This window comes from Balaenoptera acutorostrata, chromosome 18 (assembly GCF_949987535.1).
Source record: "Balaenoptera acutorostrata chromosome 18, mBalAcu1.1, whole genome shotgun sequence".
In the NCBI taxonomy this organism is placed as follows: domain Eukaryota; kingdom Metazoa; phylum Chordata; class Mammalia; order Artiodactyla; family Balaenopteridae; genus Balaenoptera; species Balaenoptera acutorostrata.
The window spans coordinates 32,400,322-32,426,874 of record NC_080081.1 but is presented as its reverse complement, the minus strand read 5'-3'; the positions used below and the strand labels follow the sequence as shown (position 1 = coordinate 32,426,874).

General features: G+C 38.0%; 1 protein-coding gene across 4 annotated transcripts in view; it reads right to left on the bottom strand.

Moving 5' to 3' along the window:
* Positions 1 to 26,553, bottom strand: part of KLF12 (KLF transcription factor 12) — a 478,511-nt gene that overhangs the window by 358,121 nt on the left and 93,837 nt on the right. Inside the window, exon 1 of one of the 4 annotated variants that reach the window (XM_057532950.1) lies at positions 25,707 to 25,728. The exons of the other annotated variants lie outside the window; for them this stretch is intronic. The gene's annotated coding sequence lies outside the window, so the exon portion shown is untranslated. Of the gene's footprint in view, positions 1 to 25,706; positions 25,729 to 26,553 lie in introns of those variants that run through there. 4 annotated transcript variants of the gene reach the window in all.

The window sequence follows — 26,553 nt, the reverse complement described above, 5'->3', positions numbered from 1 at the left end:
AGACCTCCCAGCTCCACGTAATATCAAACGGAGAAAATCTCCCAGAGATCTCCAACTCAACGCCAAGACCCAGCTCCACTCAATGACCATCAAGCTACAGTGCTGGACACCCTATGCCAAACAACTAGCAAGACAAGAACACAACCCCATCCATTAGCACAGAGGCTGCTAAAATAATGATAAGGCCACAGACACCCCAAAACACACCACCAGACGTGGACCTGCCCACCAGAAAGACAAGATCCAGCCTCATCCACCAGAACACAGGCACTAGTCCCCTCCACCAGGAAGCCTACACAACCCACTGAACCAACCTTAGCCACTGGGGACAGACACCAAAAACAACGGAAACTACGAACCTGCAGCCTATGAAAAGGAGACCGCAAACACAGTAAGTTAAGCAAAATGAGAAGACAGAGAAACACACAGCAGATGAAGGAGCAAGGCAAAAACCCACCACCTAACAAATGAGGAGGAAATAGGCAGTCTACCTAAAAAAGAATTCAGAATAATGATAGTAAAGATGATACAAGATCTTGGAAATAGAATGGAAAAATGCAAGAAACGTTTAACAAGGACCTAGAAGAACTAAAGAGCAAACAAACAGAGATGAACAACACAATAAATGAAATTTATAATTCTCTAGAAGGGATCAATAGCAGAATAACTGAGGCAGAAGAACAGATAAGTGACCTAGAAGATAAAATAGTGGAAATAACTACTGCAGAGCATAATAAAGAAAATAGAATGAAAAGAATTGAGGACAGTCTCAGAGAACTCTGGGACAACATTAAACACACCAACATTTGATTATAGGGGTCCCAGAAGAAGAAGAGAAAAAGAAAGAGACTGAGAAAATATTTGTAGAGATTATAGTTGAAAACTTCCCTAATATGGGAAAGGAAATATTTAATGAAGTCCAGGAAGCATAGAGAGTCCCATACAGGATAAATCCAAGGAGAAGCACGACAAGACACAAATTAATCAAACTATCAAAAATTAAATACAAAGAATAAATATTAAAAGCAGCAAGGGAAACACAACAAGTAACACATAAGGGAATCCCCATAAGGTTAACAGCTGATCTTTCAGCAGAAACTCTGCAAGCCAGAAGGGAGTGGCAGGACATATTTAAAATGATGAAAGAGAAAAACCTACAACCAAGATTACACTACCCAGCAAGGATCTCATTCAGATTTGACAGAGAAATTAAAACCTTTACAGAGAAGCGAAAGGTAATAGAATTCAGCACCACCAAACCAGCTTTACAACAAATGCTAAAGGAACTTCTCTAAGTCGGAAACACAAGAGAAGGAAAAGACCTACAATAATAAACCCAAAACAAATAAGAAAATGGTAATAGGAGCATACATATCGTTAATTACCTTAAATATAAATGGATTAAATGCTCCCACCAAAAGACACAGACTGGCTGAATGGATACAAAAACAAGACCTGTATATATGCTGTCTACAAGAGACCTACTTCAGACCTAGGGACACATACAGACTGAAAGTGAGGGGATGGAAAAATTTATTCCATGCAAATGGAAATCAAAAGAAAACTGGAGTAGCAATTCTCATATCAGACAAAATAGACATTAAAACAAAGACTATTACAAGAGACAAAGAAGGACACTACATAATGATCAAGGGATCAATCCAAGAAGAAGATATAACAATTGCAAGTATTTATGCACCCAACATAGGAGCACCTCAATACATAAGGCAAATACTAACAGCCATAGAAGGGGAAATCAACAGTAACACAATCATAGTAGGGGACTTTAACACCCCACTTTCACCAATGGACAGATCATCCAAAATGAAAATAAATAAGGAAACACAAGCTTTAAATGATACATTAAACCAGATGGACTTAATTGATATTTATAGGACATTCCATCCAAAAACAACAGAATACACATTCTTCTCAAGTGCTCATGGAACATTCTCCAGGATAGATCATATCTTGGGTCACAAATCAAGCCTTGGTAAATTTAAGAAAATTGAAATCGTATCAAGTATTTTTTCCGACTACAATGCTATGAGACTAGATATCAATTACAGCAAAAAATCTGTAAGAAATACAAACACATGGAGGCTAAACAACACACTACTTAATGACCAAGAGATCACTGAAGAAATCAAAGAGGCAATCAAAAAATACCTAGAAACAAATGACAATGAAAACACAACTACCAAAAACCTATGGGATGCAGCAAAAGCAGTTCTAAGAGGAAAGTTTATAGCTATACAAGCCTACCTTAAGAAACAAGAAACATCTCAAATAATCAACCTAACCGTACACCTAAAGCAATTAGAGAAAGAAGAACAAAAAAACCCCAAAGTTAGCAGAAGGAAAGAAATCATAAAGATAAGATCAGAAATAAATGAAAAAGAAATGAAGGAAACGATAGCAAAGATCAAAAACACTAAAAGCTGGTTCTTTGAGAAGATAAACAAAATTGATAAACCATTAGCCAGACTTATCAAGAAAAAAAGGGAGAAGACTCAAATCAATAGAATTAGAAATGAAACAGGAGAAGTAACAACTGACACTGCAGAAATACAAAGGATCATGAGAGATTACTACAAGCAAGTATATGCCAATAAAATGGACAACCTGGAAGAAATGGATAAATTCTTAGAAATGCACAACCTTCCAAGACTGAACCAGGAAGAAATAGAAAATATGAACAGACCAATCACAAGCACTGAAATTGAAGCTGTGATTAAAAATCTTCCAACAAACAAAAGCCCAGGACCAGATGGCTTCACAGGCGAATTCTATCAAACATTTAGAGAAGAGCTAACACCTATCCTTCTCAAACTCTTCCAAAATATAGCAGAGGGAGGAACACTCCCAAATGCATTCTACGAGGCCACCATCACTCTGATACCAAAACCAGACAAAGATGTCACAAAGAAAGAAAACTACAGGCCAATATCACTGATGAACATAGATGCAAAAATCCTCAACAAAATACTAGCAAACAGAATCCAACAGCACATTAAAAGGATCATACACTATGATCAAGTGGGGTTTATCCCAGGAATGCAAGGATTCTTCAATATACGCAAATCAATCAACGTGATACACCGTATTAACAAACTGAAGGGGGAAAACCATATGATCATCTCAATAGATGCAGAGAAAGCTTTTGACAAAATTCAACACCCATTTATGATAAAAACCCTCCAGAAAGTAGGCACAGAGGGAAATTTCCTCAACATAATAAAGGCCATATATGACAAACCCACAGCCAACATCGTCCTCAATGGTGAAAAACTGAAACCATTTCCACTAAGATCAGGAACAAGACAAGGTTGCCCACTCTCACCACTATTATTCAACATAGTTCTGGAAGTTTTAGCCACAGCAATCAGAGAAGAAAAAGAAATAAAAGGAATCCAAATCGGAAAAGAAGAAGTAAAGCTGTCACTGTTTGCAGATGACATGATACTATACATAGAGAATCCTAAAGATGCCACCAGAAAACTCCTAGAGCTAATCAATGAATTTGGTAAAGTAGCAGGATACAAAATTAATGCACAGAAATCTCTTGCATTCCTATACACTAATGATGAAAAATCTGAAAGTGAAATTAAGAAAACACTCCCATTTACCACTGCAACAAAAAGAATAAAATATCTAGGAATAAACCTACTGAAGGAGACAAAAGACCTGTATGCAGAAAATTATAAGACACTGATGAAAGAAATTAAAGATGATACAAATAGATGGAGAGATATACCATGTTCTTGGATTGGAAGAATCAACATTGTGAAAATGACTCTACTACCCAAAGCAATCTACAGATTCAATGCAATCCCTATCAAACTACCACTGGCATTTTTCACAGAACTAGAACAAAAAATTTCACAATTTGTATGGAAACACAAAAGACCCCGAATAGCCAAAGTAATCTTGAGAAAGAAAAACGGAGATGGAGGAATCAGGTTCCCTGACTTCAGACTATACTACAAATCTACAGTCATTAAGACAATATGGTACTGGCACAAAAACAGAAATATAGATCAATGGAACAGGATAGAAAGCCCAGAGATAAACCCACGCACATATGGTCACCTTATCTTTGATAAAGGAGGCAAGAATATACAGTGGAGAAAAGACAGCCTCTTCAATAAGCGGTGCTGGGAAAACTGGACAGTTACATGTAAAAGAATGAAATTAGAACACTCCCTAACACCATACACAAAAATAAGCTCAAAATGGATTAAAGACCTAAATGTAAGACCAGATACCATCAAACTATTAGAGGAAAACATAGGCAGAACACTCTATGACATAAATAACAGCAAGATCCTTTTTGACCCACCTCCTACAGAAATGCAAATTAAAACAAAAATAAACAAATGGGACCTAATGAAACTTAAAAGCTTTTGCACAGCAAAGGAAACCATAAAAAAGACCAAAAGACAACCCTCAGAATGGGAGAAAATATTTGCAAATGAAGCAACTGACAAAGGAGTAATCTCTAAAACATATAAGCAACTCATGCAGCTCAATATCAAAAAAACAAACAACCCAATCCAAAAATGGGCTGAAGATCTAAATAGACATTTCTCCAAAGAAGATATACAGATTGCCAACAAACACATGAAAGAATGCTCAACATCATTAATCATTAGAAAAATGCAAATCAAAACTACAATGAGATTTCATCTCACACCAGTCAGAATGGCCATCATCAAAAAATCTACAAACAATAAATGCTGGAGAGGGTGTGGAGAAAAGGGAACCCTCTTGCACTGTTGGTGGGAATGTAAATTGATACAGCCACTATGGAGAATAGTATGGAGCTTCCTTAAAAAACTAAAAATAGAACTACCATACGACCCAGCAATCCCACTACTGGGCATATACCCTGAGAAAACCATAATTCAAAAAGAGTCGTGTACCAAAATGTTCATTGCAGCTCTATTTACAATAGCCAGGACATGGAAGCAACCTAAGTGTCCATCAACAGATGAATGGATAAAGAAGATGTGGCACATATAGACAATGGAATATTACTCAGCCATAAAAAGGAACGAAACTGAGTTATTTGTAGTGAGGTGGATGGACCTAGAGACTGTCATACAGAGTGAAGTAAGTCAGAAAGAGAAAAACAAATACTGTATGCTAACACATATATATATGGAATCTAAAAAAAAAGAAGGAAGGAAAGAAAATGGTCAGAAGAACCTAGGAATGAAAGAAAATGGTCAGAAGAACCTAGGGTCAAGACAGGAATAAAGATGCAGACCTACTAGAGAATGGACTTGAGGACATGGGGAGGGGGAAGGGTAAGCTGGGATGAAGTGAGAGAGTGGCATGGACATATATACACTACCAAATGTAAAATAGATAGCTAGTGGGAAGCAGCCGCATAGCATGGGTAGATCAGCTCGGTGCTTTGTGACCACCTAGAGGGGTGGGTTAGGGAGAGTGGTAGGGAGGGAGATGCAAGAGGGAAGAAATATGGTGACATATGTATATGTATAACTGATTCACTTTGTTATAAATCAGAAACTGACAGCAATTATACTCTAATAAAGAGGTTAAAAAAGGAAAAAAAAAAAAAAAGAGGTGAGAAATTAGGGTTGGAACAACCAGAGTCGTGAGAAAACTTTTGAAAGTCCTTATAATTATTGTTTTTACTACTTTTTGTTTTTTCAGTTAAAGAAAAAGCATAAAGGCAACATCCCCAAGAAGGAAAAAAAAACTTCAATGCAATTTTAAATCAGTAATTATGTTGCTAAACAATGAATTCTTCATTTCAAACCCTTGCTCACTAAAAATTTTCCAGGATCTCTCCACCTCTCTTCCCCACTCTCTCCAGGTATCCTGCTTTCTTATGCATAGCACACAGCTAATTATCTCCTGCAGACATGACCTAAGATGCAGAAATGCCCTAAGAGGGAGTTCACCACTGTTGAACAGTTATACAAAATAGATCCACACATACAGTTTCAACAAGGCAAATTCACCTTCGGGAAGGAGTCACTGTTCAAAACATTCACACATGTAGTTTTTACCAGACATTTCATTTCTGTTTCATTAAAAATTATGTCTAACTCCATAATATTCAAATTTTTAGGCAACATCCTAGTCTTGTCATAGGTGACCTGTTACTTTGAAAAGCTACAACATGTTTTTATTTTTTACTGATGAAATCAAACAACGAATGTCAGGCATGCTTTATTCAACTAATAGAAATTACATAAAGTGTATGTATTTCCATTCCCATACTATTAACTCTCCACATGAAGACTTCAAACCTAGAGTTTCTTTGGCTCTAAAGTATTTGAATTTAATTCCGTTTCGACATAACTCTCTTTGGATAACAAATATATTCCTCATAAATCAGTACAATTATTGTAGAACTATCACAGAGAGAAAGCAGTTTCCATTCACGGTGTTCGCATAGAAAATCAGATTTCACTGTCAAGAAGCTTACTTGTAATAGGTCTTTTTAACTTAGAAGTCCCTTGCAATCAAAGATCTGTATGTTTAAATAAAAGTAGGAAACAGACCATCGATTTCACTTTGCATCTCTTCTTGTAACCAGACTGAGAAATAAAATTTTTTCTTTTCTGGGAAATTTCTTTTTCTTGTGGAAAATGCTTCCAATTTTAATATTTAAGAAGATAAAATCTACTCCTTTAACTATTTATTTCCTCAACAAAAGCAAAATAAATTACCCTTACTGCAAACCACACTGGAACCCTCTGGGGTTTTCTTTCACAGTCCTCTGTAATACTATAGTAACATAAACTCCGCCTACGGTCCCCATGCCCATCTGCTCTTATCACTCAGTGGCGTGGCCTGCACATTAAATACAAGTGTCAGACAGTCATAAAATCTCAACAATTGCAAATTCTTTGGGGATCAAACATAAAATGACATTCTGTTGAATGGGAAATCCCATGGCCTGTGGCCATGTCTTCAAGGGGTCTGACATGATGGAAAAGAAAAATGCAGCCTGCCTTTAAAGCGAGGCCATTCTTACTCAGAATTTAGTTATAAAGGAGACTTTACAAGCCTCGTATTTATATTCGCTAAAGTATTTTTTCATGCATAGATAAAGCGTCAAGAAGCAATTTCAGAAGTTTTGTTTAACAATATTTTTTTTCAAATTACAGAGGACTCATGGACTAAAGCAACTTCTGTACAGTCAAGTAATGAAGAAAAAGCAAGCAGTCCATTCCAGTGATGGATTCAAGCACTCTCTACTCCCGTCCCCCTATCACAGCTCTGCTGAAGAAAGAAGATGGGTACCACCGTAATCACTACAGGGCAAATCCTAAAGAGATGGCAGCAGCACTTCACGAACGCCTAATACATCCAACTCGAGGTCTCGGCAAGGGCAGGGCATTTGACAAAATGCAATGATTTAGAATGCACTCCAGTTTTTAAGGAAGTCAGTGTTACAGCCAGAGACAGGATAAATGGAAAGTCTAAGACACGTGTTTTCTGAGATTAATAATCAGGTAGAAATTGACAAGGGGAAGGAGATTAGACAAGTGTTTAGACTTTCCATCAAAATACGCAATGGGAAGGAGATTTTAACACCGGCCATTTCCTTTGCAATTATGAAGAAAGATGACTGATTTTTCTCATGGGTTTTCATGACCACTGAGATCCAGAACCCTTCCAAGTCTGCTCCTACATTAGCTGTGTCAGGCAAATCTTATCCTGGAGAAAAAGTGGTTCCAGGTAAAGGCTATGCCGAGGAAAAGGAGGCATGGAAAGAAAAAATCGTTTTGAGTCAAACTCAAAAAGAATGGTTGGTGTCATGAATAAAATCAGTTTGATCTGTTACTGATAAATTCATAACACTGCTGCTCACATCTGGAATGAACAGGCATTTCACTTGATAGCATGCTCAAACACTTTTCTTATCAAGAATAATAAAGAGACAACTTAATATAATAAATCCTATTAATTCGACTTCAATTTAAGGCAATAAGGGTCCTGGACCTTGACATTTGATGATAATTCCATGTCTCTAAGAAACTCTTAATAGAAGAAGCTACAAACATGGCATGATATTCTTGAGATAGTGATACAGGAGATTCTGTAAAATAACTGCCTTGAGGGGAGCAAGGAGAGAGAAAGAAAGGGAAGGAGGGAAGGAGAGAAGGAGAGAAGGAAGAAAGGAAGGGAGGGAGGGAGAACAGAAAACACAATAGAAACATTAGCTTTGGTGTAAGAGCCAGAGAAGAGTTGGAGCTGGCTCATGCAGGCACATGAGAGCTGACTGTGTACAGCTCTGCACAACCCTGTGACTACACTTTTGTAGCTTGGAATTCATCACGGTCAGTACATTTATATCAAGGAAATCAGCAAAGGTAACAAATCAGAGCTTTTATTCAGAAAGCTATTTATCAGTAATATCTGGTTAGATCCAAATTACCATGCTCAGTGACAGTCTCCTACCAATAAAACAGAAGTACTCACATGTTCCTCAAAAAATTCACATGAAAATTAAACACAATAATACAAGAGTGCTTGGTAGACATACAAGAACTTCAGAGAGCTCTAACTATTATTACTTTCAAGAATTAGCCATCAAGTATACATCACAGAAAGCAACCTCAAAGAATTTCACCAGTAATGAGGTCTCCTTCATGGTAGCGCTGGCTCAGACCACAGGCTTCCAGTGGCTGAACAGCAGCTGTGAGAGCAGCAGTGGAGTTTAGAAACAAATAACACAAAAAGGAACATAGTTAAGGTCACTGGAAAATAGCAAAGCATGCAAGCTTGACAAGGAAACCAGCACAAAATGAGAAGTCCACACGGAAGCATTCATTCTGAGCCTTCTACATGAAACAGACCCAGGTTAAATTTGTCGTTTTTACGTCTTCCTAGATATTTTAAATATACCATCCCTGTGTAAGAAATGGCAACAATGAAATACTAAAAATAAGCCACTAGGAAGCATCAGAGGTATTAACCAGCTCTCAGTCCGTAACAGTAAAGGCACAACCCACTTGTCAAGTCTGCGCAGTAAAAGGGGCACCACAAGATCAGGAGGAATGCCCTCTCATGAAACCATCACTTGATACAATGGTAACATTCACTACGAACAGAATTTCAGAAAAAAGAATGGGATTCGTTATATGCACACATTTCTATGTCACAAAAGAAAATCATTCCCTAGCTAGATTAAATATCAGTACTAGATACTAGATAAAAGTATCTTCCATACTTTTTCAACTCTACACTTTCATCCTCATCTCTTTTAATGTGGGCCCAAGGCAAGTTTTCAAACAGCAGAAAAAGCAATGGTAGAGAGAAGAGTCAATCTAAAAACCACCAAGCCCCACCCTAACCAAGATGCAGCCATCAGGGACCATTCCAATCCTTCCAGCACATAATTCATTGGCCTCCTTTATCAGAGATGTCTGGGAAATCTTGCATCGTGAGGAAGAATCAGATACTAAATTTGTTTCTGTCTTCTTGAAAGTTAACGTTAATCTAAGCCTATCCATTGCATAACAAAAATCATCATCACCATAATCTCAAAATTTTTTAAATAAGTATCCCTGCTATTCACTGGGATAAAAAGACCTTCAGACCAGTATTTCTCAACTTTGGCTGCACATCAGAATACATTAGGAGCTTTTAAAGTCCCTCTGAGCCATCGGAATCCCTGACCAATGACCAGAGAATCTCTGGGGTCCGTGCTCGGACATCAGTGGGTCTTCAAAGTCACCCAGGTGATTCCAGGGTGCAACCAAGGCTGAGAACCGCTGCTCTAGACAGAATGGTTCTTACTCCACCCTCTATGCTCTTGATTCTCACCGCAAGCCGCATGTTCCCAGATTCCCTTGGGAAGCTTAAACATACAGATGCCAGAGCCCCACCCTAAGCCAACTAATTAGAATCTCTGAGGCATGGAAACACTTTCCCACAAGATACTGAGCTAAAGCTGCGGTTGAAAGTAATGCTCTTCCAGCTAGAGATCCTCAGCTTTGTTTTTGGAATTCCTTGAACTATTATAAGTTTCCCTATTTTATATTCTACTTTTGTCCCATTTCCAGTAGGAGTAACCCTTACGGAACTCTAAAATTACTTAAGCACTTGTCTCAAAAACAGACCTGCAGTTGAGAAACTCGGAGACTATTCTTTGCAGCTTATTGGCAGGTTTATGGGTTTCCTAGGGCTAGGTGGCTTGTAATAATAGATACTTATTGTCTCTCAGTTCTGGAGGCTAGAGGTATCGGGAGGGCCACGCTCTCTCTCTGAAGGCTGTAGGGGAGAATCTGTCCCGTGCCTTCCTCTTAGTTTCTGGTGTTGCCAGCAACCCTTGGTGCTCCTTGGCTTGAAGACTCATCACCTCAATCTTTGCTTCCCTCGGTACATGGTGTTCCCCCTGTGTGTCTGTGTCTCTATATCTCTTCTAAGGATACCAATCATATTGGATTAAGGGCCCACCCTACTCCTGTATGACCGCTTCTTAGTTAATTACATCTGCAACAGTTCTATTTCCAAATAAGTCACATTCTGAGGTCCCAGGAAGGACATGAATTTTAGGGGGACACCAATCAACCCAGCACAGCAGGAAAGAAGGGGGAAAAACCAGCAACTCTGGTCAGAAGCATCAGGTGTTGCTTGCAAACAGGGAGTAGATCAGCCAAGTCTCTGGGGATCTCGAAGAAAATAAAGAGGTATGTGAAACAGAGCTAGAGTTAAGAGTGTCCCTAAAAGATAACCTGGAAAGGGGTTCCAAGCCCCAAGAGTTTATCACCACCAATGCAAAACGGAACCCCTGCCAACTTCCAGCCTTTGAAATACCAAGTTGCCTGTGACGTATAACTTCCCTTATTTCTGTTGTCAGAGTTACAGCAATGTTCCTAAAAATGGATATGAGAATTCAAACAATTCTCAAGAGATACACTGTCAAATATAGAGTTATAATGGAAGCAGCACATTCTTATCAGGCAGGCATTATAGATGAAATGTGCTTTGTAGAATTAACCACCTCTAACAAGCACATACCCAATCATGTTTCAGGGACAATACTTTCTGAATTCCAACTTCATACTCTAACAAATACCCAGCAAAATAATAAACTTTCCATGACTCAGCACTTCGGTTAACCATCAAATGCTTTATATATTAATTGTCCTCACTAGCAATAGTTAGCACAGACATTCTGTTTCCAATAACCAAAGAAACCAAAGAATATATGGGTCACTTTGTCATGCTCGAAAACTTCTCTGTGATACACTAAGAAGAGCCCCCATGATGTTGGCAGCCATCAGTTGGACTTCTGCCAAGAGAGAGAAAAGGAGAGTGAGAAGGTATAATCAATACATGTACTGCAAAAACTTTTTGACGAAAATCATTAGCCCATGGACACAAATTAGTTTGGTCCTTGGTCATCTTTTTTGGCCTTAAGCATCCTATAAATTAACTGGCAATATAAACAAGTTAGTACTGTTCATTTAAATACTATTTTAAGGGAGATGGGCAGAATCATTTATTTCAGCCAAATTTTGTTTTTCAACATTAAGGAAGAAAAAAGCAAAAACCCTCTAAAATGTAGGAAATTAGGAGAAACTCCAAGTAATCAAATAAATTTTTATTGATTGCTTTTTGCTTTCAATAGACTTCAAATATTTGAGATTCCTGACGTTTTTCAAACTTTAATAACTCACTGTTTTCCTAACTACATTAAGTTCTAAACAAAAATAAGGCAAAAGAAATCTCCCTTTATAATGTAGCTCAGAGGAAAAAAAAAAATCTCTTCTATTTACTAGGCTGACATTTACTTTGATCTCTTACAGACCCTTTCAGGTAGCAATTTATATATAACAGAGCAAGCAAACTCCTTTCGGTATGTAGAATACCTTAGAAGTCATGAACAAATGCAAATAAACTGAAAACACAAGGGGGCTGTATCTCTACTGCTTGCCTTTTTTTACTCTGTTTGACAGCAGTGTTTTAAAAAACAGGCAAGGAAATAAATCCTTCAGTTTGGCTGTGATACTTGAAAAGAAGCTTAAAGTGGTTTAATAAAGGAGTAAGATTAAACCATACTTCTAAAAAAAAAAAAAATTCCAAAGGTGGCAAAAGGAAGTGCCTTTATGCAAATGTCATTCCTTCCCAACTACTTCTACTTTCTGAGAAGAGTTGCTAATCCACTCAGGTGAAGTGTCCAAATACATCTGATGCCCCAACTACCGCTGTAGCTTCAAAGTCGATTTAAAGGTTCTTAATCGTGCTACTAATTTAGCTATGAACATTAGTAAATTATACATGGTGGACATTTAATTTTGTTTACAGTTTTATAAAATCAATCTAAGTAGATGCAAAGGCTCTGATGCTTCACTGTCATAGGTCTAGCTAGCCCATAATAATAATTTACTAACATACACTGAGCATGAAAGATACAAAAGGGAATTCACAATCATAAAAGTTTATGCTCTGCCTTTATATAAACAGTCACTGTCATAAATACAAAATAATAGAGATTATATCAATTAATAAAGCAAAATGAAATGCAGTAGACTGATCTGATAAGATAACCAAATGACTGCAGATACAGCTAAATGAAGAAACCAAGTAGATATGTCAGGCATCTAACTTGATTACTACCGTAAATAATCACACCTCTAGCGTCCTTATGATACAAAGAAAATATTATTTGGAGAATGCAAAGGTTACCTTCCTTAAATAATTTAGACTTTCTAAGGTTTACCCAGCAAAACAGCTGTATTTTAGGTGACCTTACTCAAAGCTTAACTTTATTAATAAACATAATTCATGGCAAGAGAAACATCCAAAATTATCGATTTCATAGTTTTATTATTATAAAATTATTGTAAATAACTGCACATGGATTGCAAACCCATCCCATGAAAAAATTATCTTTTCTTTTAGACCTTGATGGGGAATAAAAAAAAATCTCCACATTAGAGGAAAAACAGGTCTAAAATAACTTGGCAATAGTTCAGCTACCAAAATAGATGTGTAAAAAATGAAGAAAGGCGGAAGAGGAAAGAAAATCAGTTATTTTAATTCCAAAAAAAAGTAAAAGATTTGCAAATCAACTTCTTTTTTAGCATTATGCTTCTGTCATAAAACTTTATATAATTCCCCCTGATGCTTAAATTATACAGTGAATTAAAATCACCTTGAACTATCCACTTAAAATGGCTAAAAGGTCAATTTTATTGTCACGTATATTTTACCACAATCAAAAAATAATAATGAAGTGCTATTTAGAGGTTCTTCTATTCATAAAATAGGGAAGGAATGGTTTTCATCTTTGTAGCTTACATATGCATACACATATTTCCAAGTTAGATACAGTTATCTGAAACTATATGGATTTAACTCTACTTCTGCTGTTTGAAGACAAGAATCAGGTTCTGTTCATCTTTGAACTTCCTACATTTAGAAGAGTTCTTTGCACAGTGTGAAAAGCTATAACTCTGTCAAATAAGTGACACGTTTTTTAAATGATTAAAAAGGTAAATTTTATGTTATGCAAATTTTACTACCACACCAAAAAAAAAATCACTTTATTTTGGAATCAAATATCAGTATCATTCACCTTGATTTCAATCCAGGTGAATCTAAACATCAAATCTAACCTTCCATAATTTATATTCTGGAACATGGTTACATCAGTTTTTAACTTTTCTAGCCACTCTAATCTGAGACCCCTGGGAGGCCAAAAGGTACGGGAAAGAAGAGACCCATTTGTGCACCAAGTTGATCAGTTCGTCCCACCATGAAGTCATGTGCCCTGTGAAACTTCTCAGGTCCTTTCCTGTGTGAATCGCCACCTAGAAATATCAGGGGCCTGCCTTCGGTATCTGACAGGAAACAGTTCCCCTGAAGTGCAAATTCACAGGGAGGCAGGGCTGTAGGTGCATTGATAACAGGGCAGAAAGAACCAGAAACTCAGACTGTGCATTTCTTAAAAATAAAGAAAAGAATCTGAAAAGTAAAGAAAAAAGAGCAAGGGAAAGAGATGCAGAATTAGTTTGACCAAAAATACAAATCAACTGAGCCTATCGTAAGGCTTACAGAGGAATTGGTGAAGAACTTTGAAGGCAATGAAAATTCAAATCTATTCCCTTCCATGTCCAGGTCTTTCTCCCTTCTAAGTTTCTTCCCCTTGTCCTCCTCTTTTGTTCTCACCCTTTCCTCCTTTCTTTTTTTTTTTTTTTTTTTTTTTTAATTTCCTTCCAATTATACATCTCACGGACAATTCCCTTGCCCCTTTAGGTCTATTCATCCAAGCTGCTGTGGGGAGGGGAGGGGAGGGGGGTGGGAGGGTACTGTGAGTAAATACTAAGATCTGTCCTCCTCCAAATCAGGTGAAAGCAAGCTAAGAAGAGTAAGTAGTTGGCCTGAAGAGTAAAACTCAAGATAAGGATCCCCTGAGGCTATTTTTAACCACCCATGAAACCAAAACAGTGGTTTCCAATCCTACATACTATTAGTGACTGGGACTGCAGACAGAAAGAGGTCACAGCAAATGTTTCATTAAGTCAAATCATCAGTAATTCGATCTATAAACCGGAAAAACATTTTTTTTTTAAACAGATCTTAAATTTTATTTATTTATTTATTTATTTATTTTTGGCTGTGCTGGGTCTTCGGTTCGTGCGAGGGCTTTCTCTAGTTGCGGCAAGTGGGGGACACTCTTCATCGCGGTGCGGGGACCGCTCATCATCGCGGTGCGCGGGCCTTTCACTATCGCGGCCCCTCCCGTTGCGGGGCACAGGCTCCAGACGCGCAGGCTCAGCAGCTGTGGCTCACGGGCCCAGCTGCTCCGTGGCATGTGGGATCTTCCCAGACCAGGGCTCGAACCCGTGTCTCCTGCATTAGCAGGCAGATTCTCAACCACTGCGCCACCAGGGAAGCCCGGAAAAACATTTTTTTTAAGTACTGTTTTTAACTTCGAAGACTTTTCCTATAAGTAGTTTCAACTGTGAGCATACAAATTCATCATATAAAAGTCGACAAGTTGCATTAAAGAGTTTTTCTTTAAATTAGTTCCAGCAAGATGTGCTTTATTACAACTATACAACTAATTCCAGAAAACTGCAAGACATGACCAAATGTCTTGTCTTAAATCAGAAAGTACGTACATGTCAACAAGGTCACTTTTGCCCCTTGTAAAGAAATAAGAAACTGTGAGATATCACTAAGCATCAATTAAATTAGCCAATTTAAAACGAACACCTATTATATTCATTGTTAGAAAATGGTAGAACCGTCTTACTCGTACATTGCCTCTGGCAATACCAACTACCAGAACCCTCTGAAAGGCACTCATGTTTTAAGGGTCAAAATATCAATAGTTAATAATCTGTGACCCGGTAATAATATTTCTGAATTAATCCTACCCCCTAAAAAAAAGGGAAGGGAGGGAGGAAGGGAGGGGGTAAAAAACAAAAGAAGGAAAACTACATATATAAAAGGCTCATTGAGGGGGACTTCCCTGGTGATACAGTGGTAAAGAATCCACCTTCCAATGCAGGTGATGCAAGTTCCATCCCTGGTCAGGGAACTAAGATCCCACATGCCGCAGGGCAACTAAGCCTGCACACCACAACTACTGAGCTTGTGCGACTCAACTAGAGAGCCCGCATGCCCCAACCTACAGAGCCCACGTGCTCTGGAACCCACGCGCCACAGCTACAGAGCCCGTGTGCCCTGAAGCCTGTGCACCACAAATAGAGAGAAGCCCGCATGCCTCAACGAAGATCCCACGTGCCGCAACTAAGACCTGATGCTGCCAAAAATAAATAAATAATATAAAGTTATAAATAACAAATAAATAAGAGGCTCATTGAAACACCATTTGTAACCTAAAAACAGTTCCAGTTCTTTTCCAGTTCATCACAAGGAAATGGCCAATTTAATTATGGTAAAAAAAAATGTAATGAACTATATTATGCTACCAATATAAACTACGTTTAAGAAAGATGGGGAAAAGAGCAATACTACGTAAAAATGACCTGCACATGAAGAATTAGTAAAATACACAAAAGTATTTGTTGAATAAATGTGGTGTGGTGGTCTAAGGTTTCTTCCCTACCTTACCTTTGCATTACTGACACACCTTCGTAATGTTTTTTTAAAAAACTACATACACTATATATTTTTGTAAGTATATTTCCTAATACTATTTTTAAATATTAATAAACAGATTTCAAATAGCAGTATTTATTGAAAAGACTATAAAGATTAACAAGGTCACTCCTAGAATTTGTCTTAACATGATGAATAATACAATAAACATGGCTCTTAAGTGGAAAACACTTCAAGATTCAAAATGTTCAATTAGTCTTCGTGTTAACAGGATTACCAAAAAGAATTTTGCTAGGTGCTGCAGAAAATGATAGTGTGTAAGAAAAAGAAGGTAAGAGAATCACATCATTATGGAAAGATTACACTATAAGAGAGAAATAAAGAAAAAGAGGCTTTTCAGTCTGTTTAAAAAGGACATACATGATATGACCAATTACAATACTCTAGAGAAACAACCAGCAATAATGTATAACGTAAAAAAAAGGAATTTGTGATTATCGCTTTTTATTATTATTAATAGTTATCACTCGGGGGGGGGTGGGAGGAATTGGGAGATTGGGATTGACACATATACACTAATACATATAAAATAGATAACTAATAAGAACCTGCTGTATAGCACAGGGAACTCCACTTCGCTGTACAGTAGAAACTGACACAACATTGTAAAACAACTAGACCCCAATAAAAAAAATTTTTTTTTTAAAAACTCTAATGGATTTTCTTTTATTTCTTTTTAAGTACAGTAAGTCCCCTACATACGAAACTTCAAGTTGCAAAAAAAAAAAAAAATAGTCATCACTCATTGAGTACTAATTTCCAGACACCCTGCCAGATGTTCTACATAGTCATCATTTCACACTCAGTACAACACTACCAACTAGACAAGTTTAGTAAATGCATTTCACAGATGAGGAAACTGAGGCTTAAGTAGGAAATATAACTTGGCCAAGTTTATCTGGAGGACGTCCAATCAACAATAAAGAGTAGAACTAGGACCTGAACCATGTTCTGATCCTTTATTGCATGCTTTCTCCAATGACTTTAAAGGAAAAAACATGTATAAACCATATAAAAGCAGCACTTTTACTTCTATTTCTTTATATAATCCCACTAGATTTGCTTTTTCCTCAGGTGTTTTTATATCTATTCTTTTTAAAATAGAAGAACTCCTCAACTATACAATAAGAAAACTTCACACATCATGGTTAGTCATCTCCTTTATTTTCAACAAGTTTCCTATTAAATGTTTCCAACTAAATAGAAATTTTATCTTTAAGATCACAAAATTAATACAGGCATGTTTCCTGATCATATTACTCTTTAGGTCAGACTTAGCTACGCCGGGAACAATTTGCCAGAATACACTGGATCAGATATGTTTTTAACTTTTTCCTTTGGTGTCTAAGTCACTCATGATTTCTAAGGTAAGTATTTAGGAAGATCTGTGAACAGGTTTGGGCATCTAGGGCACCCAGTATCACTCTTCCAATTTGTTCTCATGCATTTTTCTAAGCATGTTTTATTCTAATTCCAATATTAACAGCCCCTTCAATCATCTCCTGAACAGTTACCTCCTTCCTAAACAACATGTCTGATTCCCTCTGAGTTAAGTTCTATAATGTAATCTCCTAAAGGCACTGCCTTATCAACTCTTACCTCTAGACCATGGCTAAGTGCAGAACCAGGGCCAAGTGAAAGGCCATGGGGAAAGGAGAGTGAGTTGCTACTGCCGGGAGAACATGATTCACCATCACATGGGTCTTAAGGTACCTGAAATTCTGTATTTTCTTATGACATGAATTTTCTTCATAAAATTACACAGTAGCTCTTTTATATTTTATTTAAATCGTTTTAAGTCATCACCTGTCTTGAATTACCTGAGTAAGTTGACAGGCAAACATGAAAGTCAGGACGCCCTCGGAGATGTGGACATCCCAGAGGAGAATGACGCAGAGCCAGGGCTGAGAGTTGGGGGAGGGGAGCGCATGCTCTGCTTTACCCCGTAGGGTAGAGGGTTTATTGGAAAACAGGAAACGAAAGAGAAGATGTCTGACGACAGAGTCTACTGGAGATAGAAGGGCTGCCTCTCGGGAAAAAGCATTAAGAGATCAGAAAAGCAAGAGCTGGGGAGGAGTGGGCAGGGCCCTGCCCAGCACTGGGTGACTTCCCTCCTATGTCACTGCCTCTCTTTTCCTCTCCCTGCTTCAGACTCTGTATTTACTCATGTCGACCTCTGGCCCAAGGAAATACCAATTCCTTGCATTAGCACAGTGATCTCACACCCTACTTTAAATGGGCCTTAACAAAATTTTTAAACACCTACATGGGGAAGGGACAAAAAGTTTGAACAGCTCCACTGTTTCAGAACAAAACCTGGCCATCATTTGCTCACTGCCCACACCCTCCCTAATTCTGGCCCACATCCAACCAACGTAATTTAAGAAGAAAATAATCATATTCTACAGATAATAGTCAAGCCACTAAGCATCACGTCTCAGAAGCTTATGGCAGGCCATAAAGAATACATTTATATGTTAGTGCAAACCACAAAAGTAGCATTCTGTCGTATCCCACATCTCTTTTATTTAAGGTTAACATTTAAGCTAACACAGTGCTAAAGGCTTGCAAGATTTATCTCACTAAAATCACAAGTTAGGAACTTGTGGTTAGGTACTCTTTACCACTTTACAGTTGAGGAAACTGTAACTTGAAGGTAACTTGTAACTTGCTCAACATCACAAAATGGGAGCAAGTAATTAAGGCAGGAGTCAACTTCCATCTCTCCAATTCCAAGCTGAATTCTGAACCGCCAAATTATACTGCAAGTTGTTAAAATCTACTTTCTACCCTTTTTGATATCTGAAAGGCACTATATTTAATAAGAAGGAGGAGGAGGAAGTAGAGGAGGAGGAGATGACCGAGAAGAAGAAAAGAACTGAGCACCAGTATGTACAAGGCACTATGCTGTATCCTGTAAATGTAAAGATTAGGTAAACAGTCCAAGTCTTGATGGGTTCATAGACTCCAACAATTCACCATTCCTTCTGTATGTAAACCTGCCTTGGTCCACTAATGCCCATATTTATGCTCTTTCAAATTCTTGTTCCCTTTCTCCATAATGTCTTTCTTAACTAATTCTCCTTATTTATTCAATCAGTCTAGCAACGCTATTGTATATGATATTATCTTTGATTTAAAATCAATTCCTGTAGTTTCTTTTGTTTGAATGGCTTGGTACATAAAATTTACATTCAACAAATACGGAGAAGGTGTCTTCTACTTTGTTCTAAATGACCAGCTATACCTACAGTACACTGTATACTGAATATCAAGGAGAGTATACAACTTAGTTTGATGGGGTGTATCTCAGGTACAAAGAACTGGATTAATCTTAATTCTAGGTTTATGAAAAACTATCATCATAGGTCTCTTTTTTACTTAGAGGATGTATGTGTTACTGGTAATAATCTAGTATTTGTGTGAGGCACACAAGCATTTGTTAATTTATTAATAAATACAATCAACTTGATTTAAATTATTACTAACAAAGAAATTGATCTTTTATCAAACTGGAAGTGAATACTTCTTGTATACACCCTTAATAAGCTACGTGTCCAGTATTATAAAGAGTACACTGTAAGACAATAAAATAAAATAGTTAATATCTATAGAATATAAACATGATATAGTTAATACATTATAGTCACACCAAAAGATCAAGTGACATTTCATTTGTTACTTGAGAAAGCTAACTAAAATATTTATTAAGTCACTGACAAAAAACAATATTCAATTTGCCAGATCAATTTAAGAGATTTAAAGATGCTCTTTCCGTTGCAATAAAAGATTAAATGGTTTTTTAAAAAGCATTTCAGGGACTTCCCTGGTGGTGCAGTGGTTAAGAATCTGCCTCTCCGGGAAGATCCCACATGCTGCGGAGCAACTAAGCCCGTGCGCCACAGCTACTGAGTCTGCGCTCTAGAGCCCGCGAGCTACAACTACTGAGCCTGCGTGCCACAACTACCGAGCCTGCGTGCCACAACTACTGAAGCCTGCACGCCTAGAGCCTGTGCTCCGCAACAAGAGAAGCCACCACAGTGAGAATCCAGGGCACTGCAACGAAGAGTAGCCCCCGCTCGCCGCAACTAGAGAAAGCTCACGTGCAGCAGCAAAGACCCAAGGCAGCCAAAAACTAAATAAAATTAATTAATTAATTTTTTTTAAAAAAAGCATTTCAAAGATTAAATTACTTAACTGGTAATTCAGTATTCTACATGATCCTTTCCAAGTATAAATCTAAAAAGAAACATGTGGTGTGTGCTTTTAAATTTTTCTTCAGTTATAAATATATGTTTCAACAGATAAAACAGGCTACTTCAAATTTTGGCCTAAGCATCAAACACGTCTTCATCTTCCTCTTTCTATTCATTTTAAACAAATAGTTAGAAATAATCCCCTTTGGAGATTATCATAGAAGAAATCTCTTTACTGAGGTGAGAAGTCAAACTAAATGACATCTAAAGCCCCATCCAACCAGAGTTTCTTAATTAAGAACGCTACTTACAAGAGCTCCGATCAGACTGATCAGCTACACTACTTCTCATGCAATATCCATGGATGTTAATATAGTATAAAAGCACAGTTTGAAAACTGAAAATAAAACCCTGTGGTGTATAACAGGAACTTCCAAATCTATTAGGCATGGACTCTTCTATCTCTCTCTCTCTCTATATATCTATTTATTTATTTATGGCTGCATTGGGTCTTCACTGCTGCACGCGGGCTTTCTCTAGTTGCGGTGAGCAGGGACTACTCTTCGTTGCGGTGCGTGAGCTTCTCATTGCGGTGGCTTCTCTTGTTGAGGAGCACGGGCTCTAGGTGCGCGGGCTTCAGTAATTGCGGCACGCGGGCTCAGCAGCTGTGGCTCCCGGGCTCTAAAGCGCAGGCTCAGTAGTTGTGGCGCACGGGCTTAGTTGCTTCGCGGCATGTGGGATCTTGCGGGACCCGAGCTCAAACCCGTGTCCCCTGCACTGGCCAGGCAGATTCTCAACCACTGCGCCACAAGGGAAGTCCCAGGCACGGACTCTTCTTGATTAAAGGATCTTCATTTAATAAATCTATCAAACTGAAGAGAAACTTTTGGAAAACTATTATAATTAAGCCTGTAGACAGCCTCGAATTTTTTTTTTTTTAATCTGTCAAACTTTCTACAAAAATGCTTCACACTGGAATCTCTCTATAATCTGCCCTCGCCTTACTTTACTTCCCACCTCCTGCCAACCATTACTGAACTAAACGCCTGCTCCCACCCTGCTCACTCTGGCTTCGACCACTTGCTCAGGCTACCTGCCACCCATCCAGCGTTCAGTGTCAACCCAATCCTTACTTTCTCCACGTACCTTCCCTATTACACATGAGTACTATCCAACCCTATCCATCTGACACTTTATAAGCATACTTGTATAGTACTTTTATAGTACTTTATATACAAGTATATACTTATATACAACCCTACCCTCATGACTCAGTTTTATTTCCGTATTTTCATCTGAAGTTTATCATTTACCACCTGATAACATACTGTTTTAAATACATACAGATTATCTGTTTCTGACGTTTTGTGTCTACAACTAGATTGTTAATTCTGCATCTTACACTTCTTCTTTATTCCTGGAAATTCTCCATATTCAGTAAATACTTAACGGCTTGTTGATAAAAATAAAATTACCTTTATATGAACTCTTTTTTTTTGATTTTTCAAAATAGTACTTAAAATTTTAAACTGATAAATGTGTCCAATGTTCAATTGTTTTTATTCTTTAAAACTCAATTTTTGTTGTATCTACCCTAAAAAGTACCACAGAAAACATCATTTACTAATTTCCTAATATGCAATGTCCCATGGGTGTTATGAAAAATGCCAACTATAACTCTTCCTCTTAAAGTAAAAGTTGACACACATTGTATACAAATTAGAGCTAGTGTACCTACCCTTTTAAAAATCTAAAAACTACTACTTATAATACAAACATTAAAAAATAAAAATAGCTTTGCTTTTCTGATTAGAAAAGTACAATGTGCATATTCTAAAATCCTCAGAGAATGCCTAAAGGTATAAATAAGAAAATTTAAATCTCTTGACATACTAGTAACAAATAGGAAGCACTGTTACCATATTTGCTGTGCCCTTTCATATATGCATACACACACACACACAAGTTTAATTCCAGAAGCTACTCATTAAATCTTGGCTCTATACCCGCTACTGCTGCAACCTTGAGCTATTTATCTTCCTGATGCTTCTGTCTGTTAATCTGTAAAATGGGGCCACTAATATTTAGTAGGAGGAACGTTGTGGCTATTAAAGAAGATAATCAATGTAAAGCACTTAGCAAAGGATCTAACATACAGCACATTTTCAACATTACTATATATCCTTGACATAAATGCCACTTTGTAATCTGCTTCCTTCAGTTGACAACACTTCACTGACAAATTTCCCTATCAATAAATTCAAAAATATGTTGCTTTTAACAGCAGCTTAGTGCTTCTTCTATCAATGTACCATATTTGTTTAACTCTATTTGACGTTCTGATTGCTTCATAATTTTTAATGATAACCATACTCTGGTGAACATGACTGTAGCCAGATCTTTGCACATATTCATAATCACATTTTTGGAATAAATTCCTAGAAGTAAAATTTCTGGTCCAAAGGGTACTCACATTTTAAATGTTTATACATATTTCCACAGAAAAGTACACGTTTACACACGCTTCATCAATGCACATGCATGAGTATTTACCACTTCCTCCCCAGCGTTTGGTATGGTCATCTTTTTCTTTTCTTTTCTTTTTTTTTTTTTTAATATTTATTTATTTATTTGTTTGGCTGCACCGGGTCTTAGTTGCAGCATGCAAACTCTCAGTTGCAGCATTTGGGATCTAGTTCCCTGACCAGGGATCAAACCCAGGACCCCTGCACTGGGAGCACGGAGTCTTAGCCACTGGACCAACCACCAGGGAAATCCCGGTATGGTCATCTTTTTAATCTTACCCAATCTGACAGCAGAAAAAAATGGTTCTAATTTAAACTTCTTGGACTATCGATGAGACCAAACATGAATTCATCAGTTCACTGGTCATGTGTATGTCTTCTTCTGTAAAATCCCTGTTCAAATCTTCTCCCATCTTTATACTGGGGCAGTTGCCTTATTCTGGTTAAGAGATTTCTTCCCTTAAAAATATGAATTTTCACTGCTATATATATCTCAGATAGTTTTTTTTCCACATTATAATCTGTCATTTCAATTCACCGAATTTTTATTATAAAGATGTGTTTAATTTTTTGAGTCAAATATACCCATCTATTTCCAATTTATGATTTCTGGATTCAGTGTCATCCTTTAGAAATTCTTCACCCGTACAGATTTATAAAAGTATTCATCTAAATCTTACTTTAGTACCTTTTATACGTTACTCTGATTCAGTTTTATGAAGCAAAGTATTAGGAAGATGTATTTGAAATCTTAGAGAATTATTTCTGAAAATATCTCAGTTTGGACAAAGCATAATGCTTAGCCAAACTACTGTATTAAGGATGATATAGAAGCGGCTTTATCTAAGCTTCCGGAGCAGAATATTATAAAAAGGCAAGTCATATACAGTGGCTTCATATTTTTAGCAATTAATTTTTATCTCAATCCATATACCTCTGTTCTGCTTTCCAGGCTTGTTGATCCCACAGCTTACTTCACATCTGTACTCAAATTACTTCCTCAGGGAGAACGGCCTCACAGGTGCCTGTTATAAAGCACTCAGGATTTTTTTCCCTCTATCCTACAGTAGAGGTTGGTTGGAAATGATAACATTTATTTTTATTAATTTGATGACTTGAATCATGGCAGAGATGATGAGGATTTTTGACCCCCACTGCAGTAGCTGGCATATAAACAGGTCCTCAAGGGAGGAAGGGAAGTTCCTTTAGCTTTAGTTCCATATAGCTTTTTGTCTTGTTTGTTGGCATTTGTTTTTCTAGGAAAAATATAAAGTCAGACTGAAGCCAAACAAAAAAGCTGTCCTTCCACAGTCCTTCTTCGGAAGTAATCCATCTTTCCCTCACACATATTTAGAAAAGCTGAAGAGGAGCTTAATCATTCTAAAAATTCATTCCTGACGGGTTGAAAGGGGAAAACATATTTCATCCTAAAGTGATCTGCTGAATTGGGTTATTTCAGTACCATTTCATGCTCTTAAATATAGGTAAATACCAGTGTACTTTCCAACGCTCTGCAGTTTTAAAGCGTATACAAAAGAAATAAAAAACCTTTGATTTCTAAGACTGACAGCTTTTTTGTAAACGTTATTTAGTATTCACAACTTTAGGACAGTATGAATGAAAAATACTGCCTGCCATATCAATAAACAAAGGATGTTGCAGCCATCAAGCCATCACATACAGTGTCCCCAACAACAGTGAGCCTTGAGAGAACTCAGGATAGAAACAGGGTGCCCGCCACCTAGCAGTCAAATGCTGCAGCTACCCCTGACGATGCACCCACCCTCAGGGGACTCAGGATGAGAAAGTACAGGATACTGGCGACAGACAGCTGAGGTGCATAGCAAAGGAATGACTTCAGTGAGCCCAGACTCTTGCATCTTCTCATACATAGAAAAATGCTAAATTCTTTAACTTGAGATGTCTGGTTTTCTTTAATTAACAGTAATCTTTTGATGTTCTGACTATCTGGTTTCTGCTGCAAAAACTCCTATACACCCTGGCTCCCCTCCTTGCCTCCTGGGAGCAGTCCCTCAGAGTTATCCGAGATGCTGTATCCTGGGGTCAAGTCCTCAGTTTTGTCCACCAAACAAAATATAAGTCTTAACTTTTAGGTTGTGCATATTTTTTTTTCAGTCGACGGCAGGGATGTTATAGTCAGCGAAGGAACTCAACTTGAATTAACAAGTCCAGCAAGTGGCAGGACCTGAACCCAGAACACCTGCTCACCTCCACACCAGTGCACATATTAGCCGCATCCCCGCCCGCTGCCTCTCCAAGGGCCCCCTTCCTCTCCAAGGGCCCCCCCTTCTTCAATGCCCAGCAGTCATCCACTCCTTGTGAACTGTCTGGAAACGCCCCTTCTCTAAGTCTTCACAGATTGCACCCAGACCACTTCCATCAGGTTACCAATGTATTCTCTCAGAACTTAAAATAGTCCGTGGCCTATTATTTTGCATTCCTCGTAAATCTCTTTTTTCTCCCAACTAGTAGATAAATCCTCTGAAGAGACTGTTAGCTCCTCAAAGATAAAGGCTTTCTTTTAAACTTCCCACAGCACCTCGTGTAAGAATTTAAAATTGATGGTTAATACACTGGAACAGGGAGGTTGTATTCCAAAAAACGAAAAACAAGCTATTTTTAAAGGCTTAGCCAAACACTAACCCGGACATGGTATCCCCACACCCACCTTCAGTCTCCCAGATCCGCTCAGAGTACACGCCCAAACCCACATTCCACGCCCAAACCCACATTCCACGCCCAACAGGGGCTCAGTGTGCCCAAGACAGGTTGCAGGTTTTTCACCCTGAGGAGGTGGCAGTACTTTTCTGATCCCAGATCTGGGGAGTGTCACCTGGACGCTTTTCTTTACAAAACAGGTCTTTCACAATAGCTCCTGGCCCAGCAGGTGCTCCAGGGAGAGGCTGGAGAAGGAAGAAAGGCAAGAAGCAGAGTCAGCAGGGGAGGGTCCTTTCACTGCCAGTGATGAAACTCCCAAGCCACTTCCACCACTTTGCCTTCCAGCATAATGAAATGTGAGAGAATAAGCAGGCGAGGGAAGGAGGAGAGACACTGCCTTCTCTCTCATTTGTATCCCAGACACGAGATACAAAAGTAGCTTTAGGATATGAGAGTAAAAGAGATTCATTTTCAAAATTTCAAACTACTTCCTAAAGGAAAAACGTCCACAAGCATCTGTTTTTTCCCTTGTACACCAAAAGTTTCCTCCATACTTATATAAACATGGGTGGTCATATCTGCGACCCAGCCTGCTATATTCACCCCAAGGGACAGATTCCCTTTCAACACATGAAGTCACACATTTAGACCCACTAAGCCTACTGCATGCATCCAACCTTACAGCCTCCATCATGCACAAGGAAACCGTGGTCACACCAATTAAAACCCACTGGACACACCCATTCAGGGCACATGAGCCTACATCAGTTTTTCGCCCTCAAGATCATTTCCTAAGATTCACTTGTCAATATCTAACTCATTAACACTGTGGATCCCCATTTTTAGCGTTCGATTTATGTTTTGCAACCTCACGCATTTTCTGGATAATGAATATACCACGCGGTCTCTAAATTCCAACAAATGGGAGTAGACTCCCATGATGATAATGTTAATGATGCCTAACTTTGGGGAAGCCAACTTGAAGGTAATGTTTCTTTAAAATAGGAAAGATGTAAACTGTT